Below are 11,980 nucleotides of genomic sequence, written 5' to 3'. Positions count from 1 at the left end.
CCCCACGGTTGGGGGGGAGGTGGTGAAGGAATGGGGGATTTCGACAGAGTTCTCACATGCTAGGGAGGGTCTACAAGGTGCGGGGGAGGGGGAGTCTTTGCCATTATGGCTTGATCAATGTCGTCTTTAGGTCAGGCACTAACATCAAGATAATGGGGGATTCTTGGTGGGGCATTATGATCCGGCCATCATTTACATTCCTTTCTACCCCAATCTCCTCCAGTTTATGGTGGGAGGGGGACATTAGGGCTTCAGGAACCAAGAGTTATTTGCCTCTGGAAATTTGTGCTATTGATAAGGTAACCTCCCTGTTTAGGTCTCTAGGACATCTTGTAGAGCAAGGGAGATTCCTGTTCTGCAGGATTGCAATCCCTGCAAGTTAACTATTTATCATTTTATGATGATCAGGGGTGCCTGAGGAATGCTACACATATGGAGGGGAGCGGGTGAAGAGGGGGTGCAAGGCGCCAGCTTTTGCTGTGTCCTCAGCCAGCCTCCTGCTCCCTCATCACAACATATTGTTTTCCATTCTTCTGTCGATGGACATCTGGGCTCTTTCCATAGTTTGGCTATTGCGGACATTGCTACTATAAACATTGGGGCATAGGTGCCCCTACAGATCATTATATATCCTTTGCACACAAAGGACTTTAAATTTCATTCTAAATGCAGTGCGGAAGTTTCAAGTAGCTGAAAGTTATTAGATTTGTCTTTGAAGTTTTTTTTCCTCCTGACACCAATCAATTTTGACACCAACTGGGTGTTTTATGATTCAATTCAATTCTGACGCTAACTATCTGGAGCCATACAAAGATGTGACAATTCAGACTGCCACTCCAGTCTAAGAAGAAAGATCCCAAAGTTTAAAAGGTTTGGTCCCATAAGACCACCCTCATGTCAGACACCAGTTGCACATATCAGGTCCCCAGTTACCCACACCTCTGTTTAACTTGCCTACAAAATCAGAAGCCCCACTCACGTGAGGACTCAGAAAACATATTCCTGACCAGTATTTATTTACTTACTATTACCAATTTATTATAAAGGACAACTTGGAAACATCCAGATAGAAATGATGCATACATCAAGGTATGGGGCAAGGGACAGGGAGGCTCCATGATCTCTCTGGGCACATCCTCCTCCCAACACATTGATGTTTTTACAAACCCCAAGATTTCTGAACCCCTTTGTTTAGTGGTTTTTATGAAGGTTTCATTGCATAACCATGATATTAATCATTGACCATTGATTTATCCTCAGAGGCTGGGAATGGGAATGGAAGTTTCAACCCTCTAATCAAACCTTGGCCTCTCTGGTGACCAGCCCCTTGAAGCTGTCTAGGAAGCCCCAGCAACCAGTCATCTCACTGACATACAAAGGATACTCTTATCATTCAGAGATGTCAAGGGTTTTAGGAGCTGTGTGTGCAAGGAAGAGAGGACAAAGACTAAATATGTATTTATTATACCACAGTGCCTTGATAGATGTATAAAGAGAAGATTTTTGGAAAGATAAGAGTGAAAGCAATGGGGCACAAGCTAGGCAGCTGTTGGCATAATTCAGGGAAGCAATTAACACACAGTGGTTAGACTACAGTGGTAGCAGTAAAACTGACCGATGGGCCTCTTTGTGGATATTCCTAGTAATGGTGATTACTAAGAATGTAAGAATAACAGCTCCATTACAGGATAGAGGATAGAAAATAGAGGATACTCAGAAAGTCTGAATATTTAGAAATTTCTTCTCTAAGTAAGTTGACAAGGGTATCAAGACCATTGGAAATATCCATGCTCCTTGGTTCAGAAATCTCACTGTAAATAATTCATCTTAAAGAAATATTTTAACAAAAAAGAAAGAAGGAAGGAAGGAGGGAATAATGGAAAGCAGGCAGGCAAGAAGGAAGGAAGGGGTGGAGTTATTTATTGTGGCATTAATTGTAAGCAAAATGCCCTTAAAATCTGATCATAGAAAGATGATGAAGAAAATTATGGCACTATAACTCAGTGAATTTTTATCAGCTACTAAAAATTAAAATTATGAAGAAACAATTCATCATAAAAATATTTGTGGTAGAATATAAAGCAAACAGAAAAAACTGTGAAATGTATGTCAGCTTCTATCCACATTCTTACATTGGTCTATATGTGAACAAAGCTTGAAGAAAAGTAATTAATGTGTTAAAAGGATTGAAGGTGTATGTAAAAAACATTTTCCAAGAATTTTATAGGCTACTGATTTTGATTTTGGCTTCTAAGATTTTGTGTTCCCTTGAGAATTTGACTAGACCAAGGAAATCAAACTGCTCCCTGTTAAATAAAACATAAACTTCCCCCAATAAATTTAACCATAACCCTCAATGAATCAGAGGAAATTGCTCTCTTTTGGAATCATAAGTCTTTCTGTAAGGCCCAAGGCCAAGGATGAGAAGGTACAAATGTGAATCTGGAATCAAATCTAGAAGCGTGTATGTCTTGTAGGTCATTTTTAATGTCTTGGAACAAAAAATATACTCTTCTAACACTTTGCTCTCCCCTCTGTAATACCCATTTCTCTTCTTGATGGAAGAAAAAAAAAAAAAACCCACTTCCAGGAAAGGATTAACATTCTTTCTCTCAGCCTTGTTGTGCACACACCAGGGAGCAACATATCCTTGTAATAATCCAGCCCCAAGAATCCAGCCCCAAGAATTCAGCTCACTAGATAACCACACCCCTTGCTTTGTTGGTGTTTGACCACCTCCAAAATGGCATAACTGGAATTTGAAAGAGATGCCATTACACCCTAATGAGTACCTTAGCCCGAGAAAACATAAATGTAAAATCCGCTAAAGACAACCAACTTCCCAAATGATAGAAAATAGAGGGTACAATGATAGAAACCTGAAATAAGAGCATGTAACACAGGCTGTTTTCAAAAGAATCAGGAAGCCCTGAAACTAAAGAAGAGACTTAATAAGAGTCTTACCACAATTGTTCTCCAAGGTTCAATGGCTTTAGCAATCAGAGGCCCTTCCCCTTTTAAGTCTGTGACATGAGCAAAGCAAGAATTTATCAAATATATGGTGCTCGTAGGAATCTAGAAATAGAAAGCAAGTTCTTTGAATTCAGGGAATTTATTATTCATGAGCATGAGAGATTCACACCAGCCTCAAACAGAGAACAAACGAGAACATGGGATGAAATGCTAAAAGTAGCGGTGAAGTTCTATGGTAGAGGGGACAGAGCTCCCCTCCTCTGACAGACTTAGTCTTACCTTCCAATTCAACCATTTAACCAATTAAGTGACTTTCAATGAGTCATTTCATTTTATTTTAGCTTCTGTTACTTTTCCTGTAAAATGGTAATAATAATAACAATCATCAGGCCTCATATGCATGAGAGTCGCCTAACTCAGGGAAAAAAGTTTAGAAGAAATGCCTGTGGTTTTGAATTGCATGCAGACAGTAAATCGCAATTTCAAAAGTACATGGCATATCCCGAGGGTCAAAGTAATTGCCCTCCTAAAAACTATATATAACAATAGACACAAACAGATGAAGGAACATCCTTATGTCCTTTTGTCATCACTAAGAAGCCTGCAATATGAGCACTTCGGAGGAGTTCCTGAGTTGGGAGCCACCCTAGAGGTTGGTATTGGTCTGCCTGGAACCAGTAAAGGCTAGAAGAATTCACTTGTACACACAATCTAGTCTCACAGAACCTGGGAAATCCCTACTCTCCTGGGTTTAGGATATGGCCCTTCCCCTACATGAGCCTCATGTAAAAAGATACTCTATGAAAAACTTACCTCATTTAAAAACAGTATTTTCAGGGATGCCTGTGTGGCTCAGTGGGTGAAGCATCTGCCTTCAGATCAGGTCATTGTCCTGGGGTCCTGGAATAAGGTCCCACATTGGGCTTCCTGCTCAGCAGAGAGTCTGCCTCTCCCTCTCCATTTGTCTCTCCCCAAGCTCATGTTCCCTCTCACTCTCTCTCTAAAATAAAAAGTTAAATATTTAAAAAATATTGAGTATTTTCAGAAAAGCATCACCCTCTTTAAAATACAATATCTACTGCATAAAAAGGAAGAAAGAATGGAAGTAACCTACATGACAATACTCACCAGGAAAATATGACTAAGAAAACTATAATAGTAGATGAAATTATAGCAAAATTAGCTGCACAAAAATTAAACAACTTCCTCTTTAAAACAATGAGTATAATGGTTCAGTAATGCAAGATGAATAAATTCTAAAGAACACTATGTAATGCGATGCCTACAGTTAACAACATTATATTGTACATTTTAAAAACTATTAATAGGGTGGATCTCATGTTAAATGTTCTTATCACAATGAAAGGAAAATAAAAATTAAACACACCTACAAATACCCACACACATGCACATTCCCAAAGTAGAGAAAACATTTGTTCAAGAATTCTATAGGTGTATAATTAAAAAAAAAAAAAAAAAAAAAAAGCATGAGTTGGCAGCTGGTAGAACTCAGGGAAAAAATAGAAAAAAATAGTAAGGAAAATAATCCTAAATGAAAGGTACAATAGGAAGGTAAAGAGGACAATTAATACTACCAAAACACAGTAAGAGCCAAAAGAAGAAAATTAAGAAAGGTAGGTCAGTGAAATGATACAGATTAGAGACTTAAAGAACATAATAGAATAGAAAACAGCTGGTGGTCATGAAGGAAGTATCCAGAAAAAAAATAAGATAGGGAAAGAAAAGAACCAAATTCAGAAATAAAGCGAGCTTGAATATATCAACTAAAAGGTGTATGTCCCAGTAAAACTTTGCAAACAATTAACACAAAGGTATGCAAAAATAAAGTAAGCAGATTCCAAAAATAAAGAGTTTTTTCAGGCCAAATAAGAAGATCGAGTCATTTCTAAGGGCAAACACTTCTAAGGTCAAGTCATTTCTTGAGGCAAGTAATTTCTAAGCCTGGCCACAATCTTTTCCACAGCAACTTACAAGCTATAAGAACGAGGTTTATAAAGCACTCTCTCCAGAAGAGAAGGCAAGATACAAGAATTTCATCGATAGGTAAAAGAGTGTTCAAACACAAAAGCAAAACAAATATTCTCAAACATGAAAGTACTGGGGAAATAGAGTGTCCATACACCCTTCTTGAAGAAGCTGCTATGAGATAAAATTTAGCCAACCAAGAAATCATTAGGAAACCTCTAGCAAATGTCCTGACGGTGAGCAGTGAGTCCATATAGAAATAAATGTACGAAAAACTAAAATAATTGTAAAAATTATGACTGTTAGAAGCAACTCAATGTAATGATGATTGTGTAGATACCATAAATTTAACCAGAGTTCAGAAGAGGTAAAGATGTGAGAAATATGATGTATGATGTATGAAGTATGATGAATCCCTCATATTACACAATGAGTTCTATAATAACATTTTTTTAAAACCTGACCAGGGCTCATTAAAAAAAAAAAAAAAAAGTTTAAAATACTCAGGAATACACTTAATGAGACATTTGGAAGAACTATATGAAGAAACTTTAAAATACTCCTAAAGGATATACACATAAAAAAAAAATTGAGCCAAGGAAAGGTATAATATGTTCTCAGATATAAAGACACAATATGTCAAAAATATGTTAATTATTCCCAACTTAATATATACATCTACTGCATTCCAAATAACAACTTAAATTTGAGGTTATCATAAATTTCAAATAGACACTGGTTCTAAAGTCTATATGCAAAGACATATTTTTAGTATATTCTGAAAATGAAGAGTAATGAAAGAGGAAGTGCTCTAATGAGATTCTGAAATATTTTATAAAGGCTACAAAAATTTAAATAGCATTATATTGTCACATGAATTATAAAAACATTGGAATGAAATGGAGAACAGAATCAATATGTATTAAACCTCAATCCATAAGTGAAACAGGTGGCTTTCCATACAAGTTGAGAAAATATAGATTATTCAGTTAGTGGTGTCAGTATAACTGAGTACTCACGTTGCGGGGGGGGGGGGGAATTATGCTTGATTCTTACTTCATTCTTTTTTTTTAACTTTTATTTATTTTTAATGCCTTTTCAGTGTTCCAGAATTCATATTTTTATGCATCACACCCAGTGCTCCATGTAATATGTGCCCTCCATAATACCCACCACCAGGCTCACCCAACCTCTCACCCCTCACCCCTCCTTCATTCACAACAAAGCATATTTCAGCTACAAAAGATACTGAAATGACATCATCAAACCATAAATGTTCTAGAGGAAAATAATTTTTTTATTTTAGAGGTAATTTTTAAATATAATTTCTGCAAGATAAATAAGTATGACATAAATTCCAGAGCCCAGAAAGAAAAAAAAATGAATACCTTTGATTAATACTTTCAAAACTACATCATCAAAGGAACAGGAAGCTTCCAGAAAAAATACACATCTGGCTCTGAACCACATAGAAGATGTACAGTCTCATTACAATGATATGCAAATTATAACCATAAGGAAATACCACTTCCTTAAATATCAGATTGGCAAAATTTTTTTTAAAAAGCTTAACACAATGGCTTGACAAATGCATTTACAGTGGGAGTACAAGTTCATGTTCTCTATGAAGAACAACTGAGAAAAACCTATTAAATATAAAAATGTACACCCATCAATTTCACCCTTTGGAATTTATCCTACAGGTATTTTTGCACTTAAAAAAATGATATATGTGTGCTACATAATTATTTGTAGCGGCAAAACTTTCACAGCAATGTAAATTTCTTTTTTTTTTTATTTTCACTTATGCAATTCCATTTCCAGCCCCACTTTTTTATTTTTTAAATTAATATATAATGTATTTGTTTCAGGGTTATGGTCTGTGATTCATCAATCTTACACAATTCACAGCACTCACCATATCACCTACCCTCCCCAGTGTCCAATCAGTAGAGAATTGAAGTAAATCATAGACAGCTAATAACAATGAAATAATACACAATGAACAAAAGAATGAGAAATTTCTCTCTGTACAAATATAGAATAAATTTCCAAGACATATTACTAAGTCATAAAAGCAAGGTACAATGTGTATACAGTAATACAGTATGATTCTGTGTGTGTGTGTGTATGTGAATATGTATTTGAAATCTCAGGCTATCCCAAAAGGAATTCACAAGAAACTGGTAGCAGTGTCTATCTCTGGAAAGATGATATGGTTATTCAGTGGACAGAAATAGAAAAAAAAGAGCTACTTTTCACTGCCCCCTTTGATTCTGCTAAATTTTGTATTATCTGATTTTTTTTAAATGATTTATTAAACTATTCTCTCAGGAAATTAGAACCAGACCAGGAAGAGGGAAATGAAAGGTTTCATTTTTCATTACAAGCTCCCTTCTGTATTATTTGATTTAACATACATTATTTTTATCTTGGTTAAAAAATTTCATAAATTAAGCATAAAATAATTTTAAATACTCTGTTCTATTTAAAATACTCTATCCCACTATTCAGCTGTTTGTGCCAATTTTAGGAGTAGAAAATATGTCGCTGTAGCTATAATAGAGACAAAATGTTCAACGGATTATGGGAACACAAAAAAGAGATCGATTAATTCTGCAGGTAGATGGACAGTTACCAGGACTCTCAGAGATGGAATACAAAGAATGATAAAATCACCAAACACATGCACAAAAAAGCCTTGTTGGTATGGGGTACAACATAACCAAAAGCACGGAGGTGGACAGAACCTTTCCTGTTTGGGAGCCACAGTGATCTGATCAGCATGGTAATAAGAATGACAGAAGAAATGGCTAGAAGTTGCAAAGGAGAAAGGGCCTTGAATGCCATGCTATGAAAGGTTGACTTTATTTAGTTCATCAGTGATGCTAAACCTGACTTGTTATCAGAATCACCTAGTGTAACTTTGTAAAACTATAAATTCCCACGGATTTTATTCTGACTCTGATGGAAAGACCTGGGAATCTGTAATTTTAGATTAAAATCCCTCTGCTGCAGCCATAGACAAAGGACACTCACCAGAAGTCCATTTATGGTGTTTGGGTCACCACTCAGTGTGCATGGAGAGAGAAGGGGAACGAAATGTCCCATTAGGAGGTTATTAAGAATTAATCATATGTATAGTCCCCCTTCTTACGCCTGTCAGGCTGAAAATTAAGATCTCTTCCCAGGCACTTAAAATTGTAAACTCATTCTCTCCTGGACTATGCTGAAGGTGGAACAGGAATGGAACTGGAGAAAAAGTGGAAAGGAGAAATAACTCCTGTTTGAAATACTACAATTTCCCTGCCTCTGCCTCCAAGCATCCTCATTATGTTCCTGCAGTGAAGACCTAGTGTGGAAGAACATAAAAGATACAAGAGCAATCAAGCACATTCACTAAGATTTTCCTTAGAAACAAGGCTTTTTCCCCTCTCATTAAAACAGCAATAACCACAACCCATAACAAGCCCTGTCCTGGGGAGCAGATTTTGTGTGACCTTTTGATAAGCTGACTCAGTTGCTACCCTCAGGTTCCAGGCTGATGTTAATTATACAGATGATACTCCCCCAGAAACTGGTATTCACAAACTCTTCCAGACTCCTCCTATTAGTAAAAGCCATGCCTCACTGATTCAACACAAGAGTTATGAGCACAGAAGTATGAAGGTGAGTTAGACATGGGTCCCGCCCTCAAGGATCTAACCCTTCCCTAGTGATCCAAGAGATTGGCCACAATCCTCTCAGTTTCCAGGGTCCTGTCAGATCCTAGCAGTGAAGAGCTACCAGGATGTGGTAGCATCCCACAGGGTGGATAATTGGTAGAAGAATCTTGGTGAACTTTGGTCTCAAGCCAAACACATTTAATTTAAATATTAAATTTAAAGAGAACCTTCAGGGGGCACCTAGGTGACACAGTTGGCTAAGTTACCAGCATTTGGTTTCCACTCAGGCCATAATCTCAGGGTCATGAGGTAGTGCCCAGCACAGGGCTACAAGCTTAGCACTTAAGATTCTCTCTCCCTCCACCTTTGCCCTCACATATACTCTTGCTCATAAGTAAATAAATAAATAAATATTTAAATATTTTAAAAAAGATAAAAGAATCTTCAGTACCATTTAGTCTAATCACCTCATTTCATAGATGAGAAAACTGAAGTTCAGAAAAATACATTGATTTACTTAATGTTACATAGGGAGCAAAACTCAAACTGAAATCAGACATACCAGCTTCCACTCTGAAACTCATAGGTCAGGTGATTATAATTTCAAGTTCCAGTGACATAACTAACTTTCTCAAGAAGGGCATGAACGGCTAAAATCAACAAGTCAGGAAATGACAGATGCTGGCGAGGATGCAGAGAAAGGGGAACCCTCCTACACTGTTGGTGGGAATGTAAGCTGGTGCAGCCACTCTGGAAAACAGCATGGAGGTTCCTCAAAATGTTGAAAATAGAACTGCCCTGTGACCCAGCAATTGCACTACTGGGTATTTACTCTAAAGATACAAACGTAGTGATCCAAAGGGGCACGTGCACCCGAATGTTTATAGCAGCAATGTCCACAATAGCCAAACTATGGAAAGAACCTAGATGTCCATCAACAGATGAATGGATCAAGAAGATGTGGTATATATACACAATGGAATACTATGCAGCCATCAAAAGAAATGAAATCTTGCCATTTGTGACAACATGGATGGAACTAGAGCGTATCATGCTTAGCGAAATAAGTCAAGCAGAGAAAGACAACTATCATATGATCTCCCTGATATGAGGAAGTGGTGATGCAACATGGGGGCTTAAGTGGGTAGAAGAAGAATCAATGAAACAAGATGGAATTAGGAGGGAGACAAACCATAAGTGACTCTTAATCTCACAAAACAAACTGAGGGTTGCTGGGGGGAGGGGGTTTGGGAGAAGGGGGTGGGATTATGGACATTGGGGAGGGTATGTGCTTTGGTGAGTGCTGTGAAGTGTGTAAACCTGGTGATTCACAGACCTGTACCCCTGGGGATAAAAATATATGTTTATAAAAAATTAAAAATTTAAAATTAAAAAAAAAAAAAGAAGGGCATGAACGTCATGGGTATTAGATTCACTTCGTCCCTTCAGACAGATGAGGAAATTAGAGAGCTTTAAGTTAGAAGGACAGGGAATCTATTGACCTACAGGACGGAGATCACAAGACTTTGGTTCACTCATATACCCGATTTCTTTAACAGTTATTGAGTGTCTGTGATCAATGATAAGTAACACAGGCAAGGTCCCAGGTTTCCAACTTGAATATTGTTAACCATCTCACCCCAGACACATGATAGTAAAAGGCTAATCTGTGCTTTTTTTCACTGGTGCTGTCTCCAAAGCAATAGTCTACCCTTATTCCTTTTTTCCCTTTTCAAGTTTGGGTCTCAAGGCATAAAACAGAGATGACAAATACACAGCATGTACACTCTTTCTGTCTGTCCACCATCCTTGGAAGACACCACTAATCAATCACACCACTCCTTCCACTGTACCGCAAGGACATCTTGGAATCTTTCACCACACAATTCCAGGCAACAACTGTCAATCCATCTAAGATGACATATCACTGTAAAGTGCATGGATTTTGCTCATTTTTCCTTCCCACATAATCCCAGCCTGAATTGAAACCTAAAATAGAACTGCTTGAAGGATAGAGTGAAAGAAGAAAAGTCTCTGGAATGTTCTAATAAGTAACATGCACACATATACACACACACATACAAAATGGTTGTAAGATTGCCCAGAATCAATTCAAAATGATTCAGTAGAAGTTTACTGAGTGCCAGCACCATGTTGGGTGAGAGGTATACTGACGTGAATAGACATAGTCTCCATCTTCAAAAGTTTCCACACCAGATGGGGAGAAATTTCTATAACAGATAATTTTTAAACAATATGGTAATGATTATAACTTGGTAAGCTCCATGCCTCAGGCAGGGATCATGATTATATTTTTCACTATTGCATACCCACCACCCACTACCACACATGGCATAGATCAGGAACTCCATAATAGTTGTTAAATGATTGACGCAAAGGTCACAATTCTTATTTTTTTTGAAATGAATGGGCAAAAGCCTTAAGGAAAAAGTCAAAGTTTCCCTGCATCTTGAAAAAATCAGTAAGAACCTTCCAGATGAAGAGACATGCATAAAAACAGGAACTCCTATTTATAACTTTTCTCCAAAATTATGATAAAAACAAAATAAGCCTCTTGTCCTCCAGTTGTTTGTAGATAACAATTACCCACTTTCCAAATGATTTAAAAGAGTGCTTTATGAATATATAATAAAGAGAAAGGTATGACTGGTTTTCATCAAGGTTGTTATAATCCGTATTTATTTGTTCCAGATGTCCTGGAAACCCCAAATTCAACAAAGCTCACAGATTTCACTGGGGACATGCTCTCAGAGTGATCTTTTATCAGTTTTCTTTTGTGGTACACTAATTAAAATCAATTAGGGTGACATGTCATTGACTGGCCTGGTTTTACCAGTGTATAACAAAGAGAGAACAGACTTGAAGGATAATGATCTGCTAGTTGTTTTTACTTCCTAAATTGCAGATGTCTGTTTCTAATGGATGAACAACTGAAATTTCAAAGCACTTACTTCAAGCATAACTAAATGTCTTCCATCAAGCAGCTATATTAGAGATTTGATTAACATTATCTCTTCAAACGTGCTTGAAAGAATTTGTTCCTGTTTTTCATGGAGAATATCTTCAATCTCGCCTGTCTCTGAACTTTGATAAGCCTTATAGCCCACGTGCCCCTTCTTTTGTACTTGATTATGTACACCTGCACATAGCGCATTAAAATTTTTTGTGTGCTGAAGTCATGCATCTACAGCAAGATTGTGGGTCCACAGCTAAGAAATCTGATCTTCTATTTCCTTTATGTCACATATAAAAGGAAGAAAACAGGGCAAGGAGAATGAAGGAGAGAAGGGGAGGAAAGGAAAAAAAAAAAAAGAATGAAACGTGCGCCTATTTGA

The sequence above is a fragment of the Mustela putorius genome, unplaced genomic scaffold (genome assembly GCF_011764305.1).
Source record: "Mustela putorius furo isolate JIRA1106 unplaced genomic scaffold, ASM1176430v1.1 tig00000228_pilon_pilon_pilon, whole genome shotgun sequence".
Classification (NCBI taxonomy): Eukaryota; Metazoa; Chordata; class Mammalia; order Carnivora; family Mustelidae; genus Mustela; species Mustela putorius.
The sequence above is the reverse complement of the archived record's forward strand: the minus strand, read 5'-3'. Positions refer to the sequence as shown.